At 42.1% G+C, this 13699-nt stretch overlaps 1 long non-coding RNA gene across 3 annotated transcripts in view; it reads left to right on the top strand.

The window, feature by feature from the left end:
- The window catches only part of LOC307194508, a 172979-nt gene that overhangs the window by 92211 nt on the left and 67069 nt on the right, over positions 1 to 13699 (top strand). The gene's annotated exons all lie outside the window — the stretch shown is intronic.

Genomic DNA, 13699 nt, shown 5'->3' with positions numbered 1-13699 from the left:
GGTATCTCCAGCCCTGAGTGAAAAGGGTCTCTGCGATCAGCAACGCCTTCCTTCTCCCCAGGCTGGCTTTTCAGAGTGGGGCAATGCCATTGCATTTTCTACCTTTGGGTGACAAAATTGCAATTACAGAAGAGTTACGGTAAAACAATTGACACCTTCCCAGGGCACAGAATGGAATATGTTAAATGCAGGGTGCTTCTAATATCATTTGATAAATACAAGGGCAGAATGAAATTTTTGTTCTATTCAACAAACATTTATTGAGCACTCACTATGTCCTAGTCAGTCTTCTAGGTGCTGGGGGAATGGCAGCAAAAGAACAACATAAGTTCTCACACGGTATTCAAGAAGGACTAGGTAGACAATAAAATAAAATCTAGGTACGCTAGTTAGAATATCAAAAGGGCTACAGAGACTATAACGTCAGGGAAGGGGGCTAGGCAGTGCCATTGATGAGAGGAGTTATAATTACAAATAGAATTTTCAGGGAGGAGCTCTCAATTGGAATAGAGCTGAAGGAAGTATGGGCAGGTACAAAGAGATCTTGGGAAGGGTGTTCCAGGAAGAGGGAACAGGAAGTGCAAAGACCCTGAGGCAGGAGTCTGGTTAGGGTGATTGAGTCACAGCAAGAAAGTACATGTGGCTGGGATGGAGGGAGAACAAGAGATGAGAAGAAAATGTAGTCAGACCAGAAAATGTAAGGCCTCATGGGCCTTTGGAAGGACTTTAGCTTTGGCTTTGAACAAGATAGAATTCTTTGGAATTCTGCAGGCAGAGGAGTGACATGGTCCAACTTGTGTTTTAACAGGATCATACTGGCTGCTGTGCTGACAGTAAACTCTAGGGGGCAAGCAGGGAAACAGTGGGACCATTAGGAAGATCAATCATTGTCATCAGACAAACAAAACACATCTTTTTTCTCTCACCTTCCCAGGTGGATCTCACCTGCAGCCAGTGTTAAGGGAATTTGGAAAGACTTCACTGTTGTCAGCGAATAGAGTTAGCCTGGGGAGAGAACTGTCACTCCCTCTAGGTGTGCCCCAAACTTCCCAAACAGAGGAGATCAAGATGCATATTTGTTCCATCAAAACAGACGGTACCCCCAGGGAACTTTCTCAGCTGGAGGATTTAGAATAATCATCCTTCTGTAGGTGTTCAGCTAGCAAGGAGTTGCGTGATGGGGGAAAAAAAAGATATGGTGTTTAAATCAGAAGCCACCCCACAAATTGAAATTAGTTAAATTCAGTCAATTGCTGACTGATTTTCTGTTATGGCATTCAAATGCTCCAAGGCTCAGTCAATTGAAACCCTGTTTCACAATGAGCGAATTATGGACGGATCTGCTGTTCTATTATTAAAAGAAATGGATCTCTTCAGAGCATAACATACATAACACTAAGAGCCCACTTGGTGGATGGATATGTTTGTTTGTTATTTTATCCCTGAAGACCTGGAACTAAATTCTGGAGAAAGTCAGAGACCTGCAGATTTTTTATGGCAAGTCGTCTTAGAAATTGCACAATTGATTTCTTTTACTTAATCTGGAAATTCAGACTCAGAGAGGGCTAATAAATGGTCCAAGGTAGGCTAATTACTCTGGCGAAGACTCCTAACATTTTAGTGGCTTACTGCAGTCAAGCTGTAATTCTCACTCACATTACATGCAGCGTGGGCAGGCCTGGGCTCTGCTCCATACAGTCTCTTGGGAACCCAGGTTCCTTCCACCTTGTGGCTCCTTCCTGCTACAAGTCCTCAGAGACATCTCTGTTTAGCTAGAGGAAGAGTGTGAGGATCATGCCAAGGAGGCATTTGTGGGCCAGACATAGAAGTGACACACATCAATTTTGCTCCCATTTCATTGTCCAGAACTCAATTCTATGGCGCAACTGGGAAATGTTTTCTAACTGTGTGCCCCTGGAGAAGAGAGCGTGGATATTGGTGCGTGCCAGTTATGCCCACCAGGAGCACATGGTAGTAAGAGACAGAACTGGGGCCTGAGTAATAGAACAACAGAAAAGAGGGGAAATGCCTAATATATGTTTGATTCCTTCCTCCACCTTTTCTTTCCATACCCCCATCTCTCCTTTCCTTATTTCCCCCTCTACCTCTTCTTTTCACCTCTCTCTTTCACAGATACCTAGTGAACATCTACTAGATGCCAGAGGTGTGAGGAGATTCAAGCTGAAACCAGCATGGACCCTCAAGGGCCTTTGGTCTAGTTTAAAGATAAGACATGGATATAAGTACATAGAACAAAGGCAGGAGTGATAAATGCCACAAGAGTTGGGCAGAGTGCAGTGGAGAAAACGTGAGGGAGGAGCCACAGAGGGCTGGGTTGAGTTCTGGCTGCATCCTGTGCCCAGCTGCAGGCTGTTTGACCTTGGCCTATTTACGCTCTCCTAGCTTATTTTTGTACTTCTAACTAAGATGGGGACAATGAGACCCTGAAGGGGGTGGTACTGGGATGGAATGAGTGTTTCCCAGAGGAGGGGGAGATAACTTGTTCCTGGTGATGGGGAGAAGGCTGATGATACAGGCAGCATTTGAGCTATATCCTGGCTGCCATAACAAATGACTACAAGTTCGGGGGCTTCACAAACAGAAATTTATTATCTCATTGTTTATGAGGCCAGAAGACCCAAATCAAGGTGTTGGCAGAGCTGAACTCCCTACAAAGAATCTAGAGGAGAATCCTTGCCTTCACCGGCTTCTGGTGGCCCCAGGTTTTCCTTGCCTTGGGAAAGCATGACTCCAATCTCTGACCTCGTCTGTGTCTCTGTTTCATAAATCTCTCTCTTTTCTCTTATAAGGGTCCGCCCACCCTAAATCCAGGATAATAGCATCTCAAGATACCTAGGCTAATCACATCTGCAAAGACCCTATTTCCATATAAGTTCACATTTGCAGGTACCAGAGGTTAGGATTTGGACATACCATTTTGGGGGCCACCATTCCACCCACTACAATCACCAGCTTGATAAATCATCTACCCCCTCACTATAATGGGATATCTGAGGGTCAGCTCTGGGAGGATGGAAAAATCATGTAAGCACAAGGCAGTGGCTTTAGCCGTAGTATATTAGTTTCCTATTGCTGCTGTAACAAGTTACCATGAGCTCAGTGGTTCAAATAACACAAATGTATTATCTTCCAATCCTGGGGGATAGAAGTCTGAAATGGGTTTCACTGGGCTGACATCAAGGTGCCAGCTGGTCTGTGTCCCTCTTGAGGTTCTAGAGGAGAATCCACTCCCTTGCCTTTTCCAGCTTCTAGAAGCCACCTCATTTCCTTGGCTTATGATGGCTTCACACAGGTTCAGTGTTGGCAGCACCGCATTACAATTCTCTCTCTGACCCTGACCCTCTTGCCTCCCTCTGATAAGGATTATGATGGGCCTATAGGGATCATCCCAGATAATCTTCTCATCTCTGCTAAGTTACTTTTTCCATGTTGAGGTAACGTGTTCACAGGTTCTGGGATTAGGGACATGGACATCTTTGTGGGGGGATGGGGCATTCTTCTTTTTTTTTTTATTTTTTTTTTGCGGTACGCGGGCCTCTCACTGCTGTGGCCTCTCCTGTTGCGGAGCACAGGCTCCGGACGCGCAGGCTCAGCGGCCATGGCTCACGGGCCCAGCCGCCCCGCGGCATGTGGGATCTTCCCGGACCGGGGCACGAACCTGCGTCCCCTGCACCGGCAGGCGGACTCTCAACCACTGCGCCACCAGGGAAGCTCCGGGGCATTATTCTTTTTACGACACATGGTGAACCTGTTTTTCATGGAGTTCTCACTCTACAGAATGCCTTGTGCTGTCCTGGGTAGGGATTGTTGTGCTTTGTTTGATATCTTCAGGATCTCGTTCCGGTGCTACTCTGATGCCCTGAAAGACACCTTTGTTTCTCTAGCATCACCCAGGTGCGGGAAAGGTAGAGCGAAGTACAGAGCAGACGTCACTACCTGCCAATCATCCATCCCCCAATTAGCTAATCCTGGAAATTCTGTATGGTGGGTCTTCATTCCTTTAATTCAAGGCTTTGATTCTTTTAAAAGAATGTGTGAGAAAAAATGGGAAGGGGAGAAGCAGTGAAATTATTGTTACCAGTTGTTTGGACTTCAGAATGAATCAGTTTTTGATTATTTTTGTTGTTGAGAAAAAAATAGATCGAGATAAGAAGGTAAAAGGATTTTTGGAATTGTGTAGAGTTGTGTAGAAGGCGTGGAATCCATCAGCCCATGTGTGGGGTGTAAGTTTAAATGTGGATAGAAGCTAGAATGGAACTTTGAATGTAATGCTGGGAGGCTAAAGGTGAAATATCTTTTTCAAATATAATCAAATATAATCTCTACCCACCAGCCTGGCTCTCGGGCTTTTCTGGTCTGTTTTGCTCAGTACTCCTCCTTATGCTCACATAGACTTAGTATATGATTATTCAAAGTCTAATGTGTGGATGTATAAATGATATGGGCAAATGCTATGCCCATCACCATTGAAAGCCCTCTAGTGGAGAGGGTCTGAACAACTCCAAACCCAAATCCAGGTCTCTGGAACCATATTCAGGATGGAAGGGATGGACCCTTGAGGAGAGGATTCTTGGGGTGGCCCCTCCCATATGATTACCCAGGCAAAATGACCCAAGCCACCTCTCTGCACTCCTCAGAATCTTTATGTGTCTGCAACTTTGTAGTACAACCTCCGGGCTGCACGGATGGGAACAAGGCACTCATTGTTGAGCTGTTTTTGCAGGGCTGGAGTTATGGAGGGCTGCAGGCTGGGAAATCAATTGGATTAAGGATGGTATTTTCTTTTATCAGCACACAAGGGAGCCATAGGCCAGTATAGGCTTTCTGCTTCTACTGCGCTAAGCCTTAATGTGGAGTGAGCAAGGGATGCTTTGGAGGGACCAGCAGAAAGTGGCCAAAGGTCATAGCTATTTTGGCTTCAGCCAGAAAAATATTAAATACTGGGGACTATATTAGTTTTCTGGGGCTGCCATAACAGAACATCAGACTGCGTGGTTTAAAAAATCAGAAACTTATTTTCCTACAGTTCTGGAGGCTAGAAGTCTAAGATCATGGTGTCAGTAGGGTTGGTTTCTCCTGAGACCAACCTCCATGGCTTGTAGTCAGCTGCCTTCTTGCTGTGTCCTCACATGGCCTTTCCTCTGTGCGCACACACTCCTGGTGTTTCTCTCTCTTCCTATAAGGACACTATTCCTATTGGATCAGGGCCTCATCCTTATGAACTCATTTAACCTTAATTATTACCTCCTTAAAAGGACATATCTCCAAATACACTGGGGATTAGGGTTCAATATATCGTGGGGAGAGGGGGACAAACTTCAGTCCATAATGAGGATCATGCTTCTTGGTGGAAACACTCAAGGAGAAACATGTAACTTCTGAGAAAACGTGCCTATTTGGAAAAACAACCACTGGAGACAAACTTCCTTCTCCGTGGAAATGTATACTGTCTAGCCAAAGTACTTACTGTGAAAAATACACATCAGGAAGAATTCTCGCTAAAAATGCTCCCTAGGAAAAATGTTAATTACGAAAATGTTCACCATGAAAATATTCACTAGGAAAAGTGTCCACTGGAAAAAATCATTGCAAAAAACAGGGGGGATGGGAGTGGGGATAACCTCTGGAGAAATAGCCTTTCTGGGGAAAATGCCTCCAAGAAAAATTTTCACTAGGAGAAATGACCACTCAAAAAATATGCACAGGGAAAAATACATACTGGAAAAAAACCCCAGACTTGTTATTTAAAATACCTACGGAGATGTATCCTGAATGAGACAAATACTCACTGGGAAAATATGCATGGGAAAATTATATATCTTCATCAGGAAAATGGCCTTGACTATATACCCCCTGTGAAAAACAGGAAAGTATCATTTATTTTGTGTACATCATGGGTCTTGCATTCTTCTAATAGCTTCATGTCTCTTAGCTCACTTAATCCTCATGAAAGCTCTGTGAGGTGGGTACTGTTTTATGCCCTATTCAATAGAGGAGAAAACTGAGGCACAGAGTTAAGTAACTTGCACAAAGTTGCACAGGAAGTAAATGACAGCCCCCAGCTTTGAACTCCAGCAATGATCCATCCATTCATTTATTGAGCACCTAGCATTGTGTTAGGCAAAGGGGTCTAACAGGTAATGAAACTTAAACCTCAGTTTTAAGAAATTAACGTGAGAGATAGATTCATAAGTGGACCATGAAATTATAGTGAAGTGAGCCTTTATACATCCATCTCCACCTTGGAAACTGAAGTAAATGTGTCCCCCAGCCTGAAGTTCCTTTGTGGGCTTACAAAAGAAGCTACTCCCCTGGCCCTGAAGTAAACCACAGCTCCCTTGGGAATAACAGCCACTGGGGAAACATTAACACCCAGGGGAATATTCATCGGTGCGTCAGGAAAACACACCCCAGGGGGAAAGTTAATCAAAACATGTACCTCTGGGGGTCCTTGTTTGGAATCTAGTCAGGTGTCTCCATTGGCCAGTCTGGGTCTTTGTTCTTGACCATATGAACCCAGCTGAGATGGTCAAGTCGTACCATGACCTGGCTAGCGATGCAAAATGGCTGCAGGAGCTGTGTCGCAATGGGGAAATTGGATGGACTCTGGTGGGAGTTCTGAGTTCTCTTGATTTTTAAAAACGTTTACTTGTACATGGTCTAACCCCACCAATACGTCAGCTCCAAGAGTTCAGGACCCTGTCTGTGTGGTCCATCTCAGCGTCCTCAATGCTTAGAAAAGTCTGTGCTCAATAAATAAACATTTCCCAAGGAAAATATGTTGACCATTGTATATGCTGTTAACGGCATAGATGCTGGAGTCGGATGACTTCATTTCAATCCCGGTGTTGCCGTTTTCTAGTTGTGCCGAGTAGGCTAAGTTACTGGCTAACTCTGAGCCTCAGTTTCTTCATCTGGGCAGTGGGGACAATAATACTTTTCTCCTATGGTTTGTTTATCAAAATTTCAGAAACAAAGACCTGATTGAAGGAAAGAGGAGTTTATTTGGGCTATGTTAGGACTGCAGCCCGGGAAGCACAGATTCAAGAAGCACTTGAACTGTGTTTGTTCTGCTGGACCATAAAACGAAGGAAGCTTATAAAGGCAAAACTCACAAGGCCACAGTTAGTTACACATGTGGTTTGTCAAGAATTATGATTGGAGCTGCCAAGAAGTAAGGGTGCTTGTTAAGCAAGGATTGGCTGGGGTCTGAAATGGTTGCCTAGCTGCAAGGAGAGGTCCTTGACACTACCAGGTTGCAGCTGGCAGATATTCTAAAAATGGCTGGTTGTGTCCTTGACTTTGGCACAGTTCAGAAAGTTCAGGTTCTCAGTGGTGCAGGGACATGTCTGGGACCAGGTCCTCTATGGCTGCCCAACTCTATTTTGTAGGCCTGAACTAGGATTACTCTACTATGATTTCAGTCTGTCATCAGGTTATTGGCGGGAGCTGGTGGTATAATGCCTGTAGAGTATTCAGTGTAATGCCGGACACAGGGTAGATGGTCAAGAAATAAGCGGACATGGTGTCTCCCTTCGTGAAGTGTCTAATCAGGTGGGTCATCTCCCAGCCACCATTCTGCCTCCAAAAGTTCTAAATTGGAGGCAGGGGCCTGGAAAAGCTGGTTATTTAAGTCTAGGATCTGCAACTCAGGTTTTCTATCTCCTCTGTCGTCTCTTGAGAACGTGTGTGCTGTAAGTTTCCATCTGCTTCTGTAATAAAACATAAATTATTAAAACCATAAAATATTGATGAACTGTTTTATAAAACAGAGGGACTTAATGTATTGATTATGAATTGAGAAAGCCTTAATGGGCTTCAGGAGGAGAAATAATTGGGAAATGATGGGGAGTTGATTTCCTCCTGTGACCCTGAATGAGAAGCAGTTATAAGATGAAGTTCCCCTCAACCCATTTTGCATCACTGTCATCTAGCATTTTTGCCATGGTAACTTTAAAACCTACACTTCCATGGACATTAAATGCCACCCAAATAGATAGAGAAGGAGGGGGCGGGTGGGAAATCTTTTTAAACAATAACAAAGTATTCTGGTTGGAAAGTTACTTGCTTTTTGTTTATCTCCTTGGGTGGTTCCCATGGACTCTGGAAAACTGGTGTGCAGAGGGGAAGTATCTTGTCCAAGGTTTCACAGTTAATTGGGGTCAGGACTTGGCTTGGCACCCAGGTCCCCTCAGGGGGACTTTTGGATGGCAAGAGCTGTTCAAACGTGGAGCAGGCTTTTAGGGTTTAGTCTTGATGGGTAGTGAGACCTCCATCACGGACATTATGGCAGAAAGGTTGGGTAACCTCTTGACCTCTTGGAAGGGGATTTGAAATTCTATGGAGTGATGCTGTCATCCATACTGGCCTGCTGATCTTCAAGATCTCCCAGGTAAGTCTCAGGCTGGCAACTTTAGACACAGCCGCGTCTTGAAGATTCTCAGGAATGTTGACGGAGGGGAAGAGTCCGCTGTCAGTTACTGCTCAAGCCCTACAGGCATTATATGAGACGGGAAGATAAATGTCAGTACTGAGGAGGGAACGAGGCTCAGAGAAGTCAATGGAATTGCCCAGGCTCACACAGCCCATTGGTGGCAGAATCCAGGGCTGGAACCATGATCTTTGGAGAACTGGCCTACAGTTCCTATATAAATACCATGCCGCCTTTGAATTATATGTGGAAGATAAGGCTTATTTACATGGCACGGTCAGAAAATAAGGTCACCCCCGTGATTGGGTTTTCACTGTGCTCTCTGAGCATTTTCAGAGAAGGGCTGAAGCTCTATTGATGCCAGAATTTGCTGCGAAGGCAATCGTGATGTGTTTGCAGTGAGACCAGCTGAGGCGGGGGGTTGGTTGGTTGCTTACCTCATTTTGCTTCCACATATGTTAGGTCTGACTCTTGCCAGGAAGGTCAGCAGGAAGGGCACTGAAATATTAGTAGCTGGTATTTATCTAGCACTTTCTTTTTTTTTTTTTTTTGCGGTATGCAGGCCTCTCACTGTTGTGGCCTCTCCCGTTGCAGAGCACAGGCTCCGGACGCGCAGGCTCAGCGGCCATGGCTCACGGGCCCAGCCGCTCCACGGCATGTGGGATGTTCCCGGACCGGGGCACGAACCCGTGTCCCCTGCATCGGCAGGCAGACTCTCAACCACTGCGCCACCAGGGAAGCCCTTATCTAGCACTTTCTTTGTGCCAGGCAACTGTGCCAAGTGTTTACTCCCATTAGCCCATTAGTTTTGGACAGCAATCTGTGAAGCAGGAACTATTATCAGCCCATTTTATAGATGAAGGCACTGAGGCTCTGAGTTAGTGAAGCCAGGATTTGAACCCAGTGAGATGGATTTGAAAGCCTATGCTCCTTTTTTTTTAATTGAGGTATAATTGACATATAACACTGTGTAAGTTTAAGGGGTACATCATATTGATTTAATGCATTTGTATTGCAATTGTTTGCCATTGTAGAGTTAGCTAACACCTCCACCACATCATATAATGATCATTTCTTCCAGTGGTGGGAACAATTAAGATCTATCTTCTTAGCAAGTTTAACGCTTATAATACAGTTTTGTTGTCTATAATCACTTTACTGTGTACTAGGTCTCCAGGCCTTATTTATCTACTAGTTGCAAGTATGTATCTTAAACAACATCTCTCCTATTTCCCCAACTCACAGCTCCTGGTAACCACCATTCCACCCTCTGTTTGTGTGAGTTCAGTTCTTTTTAGATTCCAGATAGAAGGACTGTCCTACAGTATTTGTCTTCCTCTGTCTGATTCATCTCACTTAGCATAAAGTCCTTAAGGTCCATCCATGTTGTCAGAAATGGCAGGATCTCCTTTTTTTCCCTCATGGCTAAATAGTATTCCACTGTGTATATATACTACGTCTTCTTTATCCATTGATCCACTGACATCACTTAGGTTGTTTCCATAGCTTGGTTATTGTGAATAAAGCTGCAGTAAACATGGGAGTGCAGATCTCTCTTCCATAACCAGTTTTCATTTCCTTTGGATATATACCCAGAAGTGGGATTGATGGATCATATTGTAGTTCTATTTTAATTTTTTTGAGGAAACCTCAAACTCTTCTTCATAGTGGCTGAACCAGTTTACAGTCCCACAAACAGCGAGTGCACTATGGTTCCTTTTTAGGGAGGCTATACTCTTAAGTGGACAATAAATGCAGGCACCTTTCTTCTTGTTTTGAATCACACTGCTTCTTTTGATACTGTTGACGTCTCGTTTTTTTGTGAAGCTGTTGCTTCTCTTGGTCTCAATTCTGACCACTTCTTCTTGGTCTCTTTCACTGACCCTGTTCTCAGCTGCCAGCCCCTTGTGGTTTCCCAGCATTCTACCATGGGCTCTGGGTTCTTCCTATTAGCTGTGTCTCCTCGGGTAATCTCAGCTAATTGCATGGATTTTACATGCACTGTTATTTCCCATTATGCTGCTGACTCCCAGTTTTGTACTGCCAGCTCTGAACTCTCTTTGGTCTCAGTGTAATGCTGGTCTCATAAAACGAGTTGGGAAGTGTTTCCTCTGCTTATGATTGTGTAGAATTGGTGTTATTTGTTCCTTAAATGTTTGATATGCAATGATACCATTTGGGTATGGAGATTTCTTTTTTGGAAGGCTTTAAAAACTCTGAATTCAACTTATTTAATAGTTATAAGTCTGTTCAGCTTATCTATTTAACCTTGGATGAAATTGAGAAGTTTGTGACTTTTTAAGGTGTTGGTCCATCTCTTCCAGTTTGTCAAGCTTATGTTGTCAGGTTGTTCAAAATATTCTCTTTTTTATCCTTTTAATGTCTGTAGGGTCTGAAGTGATATTTCCTCTTTTATTTCTGATATTGGTAATTGGTATCTTTTATAGTCAGTCTCACTAGAGGTTTATCATATTTTTAATCTTTTCAAAAAACAATATTTTGTTTCATTGATTTTCTCTTTTCATTTTTATGATTTCTGTTCTTTGTTATTTTCTTCCGTCTGCTTAATTGTGGTTTATTTTGCTCTTTTTTCCTACTTTGTCAAGGTGGAAACAGATTATTGATTTGAGACCTTTCTTCTTTTCTAACACGAGCATTTAATACTATAACATTTCCCTTATGCACTGCTTTAGCTGCAGCTGACAAATTTGGTATGTTATATTTTTATTCGGTTTGATGTATGTTTCCCTTGAGACTTCCTCTTTGGCTCATTGATTAATTAGAAATATGTTGTTAATAAACAACTGTATTGGGATTTTCCAGACTTTCTGTTATTATAGAATTCCATGATAGTCAAAGAAAATACTCTGCATAATTTTGATTCTTTTAAGCTTGTTTAGGTTGGTCTTATGACTTAGAATATGGTCTGTCTTGGGAAGTATTCCATGTGCACATGAAGAGAATATGTATTCTGATGTTTCTGGGTGGAATGTTCCATAAAATCAATGAGGTCTGGTTGACTGATGTTTTTGTTCAGTTCTTCCATATCCTTGCTAATTTCTTGTGTGTTAGTTCTATCTATTACTGAAAGGGGAGGGTTAAAAATCTCACACTATGGTTGTGGATTTATCTGTTTCTCCTTTCAGTTCTGTTAGCTTTTCTTGATGTGGTTTGAAACTTGTTAGGTCGCATATACCTTTTGGATTTCTTGTTGAATTGACCCTTTTACCACTATATATTGTCTCTCTTTACTCCTGCTAATTTTCTTTTCTCTGAAGTCTATTTAGCATGGTCACTCCAGCTTTCTTTTTATTAGTGTTTGCATGATATGTCATTTTAAACAATTTTTTAAAAATTTCAACTTATCTATATCATTATGTTCAAAGTGAGTTTCTTATACATGGCATATACTTGGGTCATGTGTTTTATCTATTATGAAAAATATGTCTTTTATTTAGTGTATTTAGACCTTTTACATTTAATGTGATTATTATGTTTTGATTTAGATTTATTGTTTTATTTTCTGTTCCCTTTGGTTTTGTTTCTCTATTTCCCTTACCCTGCTCTCTTATGAATCATTTTAATGTTCTTTAGTATTTTATTTTAATGTTTCTATTTAGACTTTGACTATATCCATTTTAATAGTCATTTTAGTCAACAAAGAGATTACAATACACATATTTAACTTCTTGCACTCCACTTATAATCAAAATTTTATCACTCCAAGTGGAATACAGAAAACTTACCATTATACAGGTAACTTTACCTCCCACTTTTATATTTGTCATCTATTACAGCTAAATTCATTAAAACCAGAAAATGTTATAATATTTACTTTCAACTGTGAAATGCATTTTTAAAAACTCAGGAGGAAAGAATTGCCCATGGTATCATCTGGATATTTTCTGTATCTCTTGTTCTTCATTCTTAACATCCCAGGTTTTCTTCTGGTTCCATGTAGCTTCTGCCCGAAGAAGAAATTCCTTTGAAGCAAGTGTGCTTTAAAGGTGTGCTGTCAAGAAATTCTCTTTGCTTTTCTCCATCTGAGAATGCCTTTATTTTAACTTGATTCCTGATGTAGATCACTAAATACAGAATTCTAGATTGGCAATTTTTCTTTTTCAGCACTTGAAAAATATTATAGTACTTTTTTTATGACCTCCATGATTTCTGATGAGAAATTTATAGTCATTTGAATAACTGTTCTCCTTTAGTTAATACATTGTCTGGTTGCTTTCAGGATCCTTTTCTTTGTCTTCAGTTTCAGCAGTTTGAGTGTGATGTGTCTTTGTGTGTGCATTTCTTTGAAGGTGTCCTGTTTGGGATTCATTGAGCCTCTTCAATCTGTAGCTTTAAGTCTTCTGCCAAATTTGGGAAGTTTTCAGCCTTTATTTCTTCAAATATTTTTACCATCACACTCTTTATCTTCCCCCTTTGGACTCAGGTAACACAAATATTAGACTTCTGTTAGAGTGCCACAGGTCTCTGAGGGACAGCTTATTGTTTTCAATCTTTTTCTCTCTGTTCTTCAAGTTGGATAATTCCTATTCATATACTTCAAGTTCACTAAATGTCTACTCTGTCATCTCTAATCTGCAACTAATTCATCCAGGGAGGGTTTTTTTTAATTTCAATTTTTCTATTTTTAATGTTTATTTGATTCTTTGATATATCTTTTATTTCTTTAACAAGACTTTCTATTTTTCCACTTGTTTCAAAATTGTGGACGATTGCTTATTGGAGCATTTGTATATTGACTGCTTTGAACCCCTTGTCATTATCATTCCAACATCTGTGTCATCTTTTTTTTTTTTTTTTTTTTTTTTTTTGCGGTACGTGGGCCTCTCACTGTTGTGGCCTCTCCCGTTGCCGAGCGGACGCGCAGGCTCAGCGGCCATAGCTCACGGGCCTGTCCGCTCCGCGGCATGTGGGATCTTCCCGGACCGGGGCACGAACCCGTGTCCCCTGCATCGGCAGGCGGACTCTCAACCACTGCACCACCAGGGAAGCCCTGTGTCATCTTTTAACTGATTTTTCATATTTTTGTATGAGTAGAAAATCAGTCTGCTTAGATTCAGGTGGAAAGTTCTAACCTCCCTTCTGTGGACTCTGATTCTAATATCAATTGTTTCCAAACCTCCACAGTGCTATTAGGTCTGCCCGTGTCTGCACCCCCTGGGGATCAGTCTAAGTACATGAGTAGTGGTAGAGCTGTTGGTTCAGTTCTCAGTATTAGGAATGCTGATT

This window comes from Stenella coeruleoalba, assembly GCF_951394435.1.
Source record: "Stenella coeruleoalba genome assembly, chromosome: 11".
Classification (NCBI taxonomy): Eukaryota; Metazoa; Chordata; class Mammalia; order Artiodactyla; family Delphinidae; genus Stenella; species Stenella coeruleoalba.
Note: the sequence above shows the minus strand (reverse complement) of the source record. Positions and strands in the feature narration are given on the sequence as shown.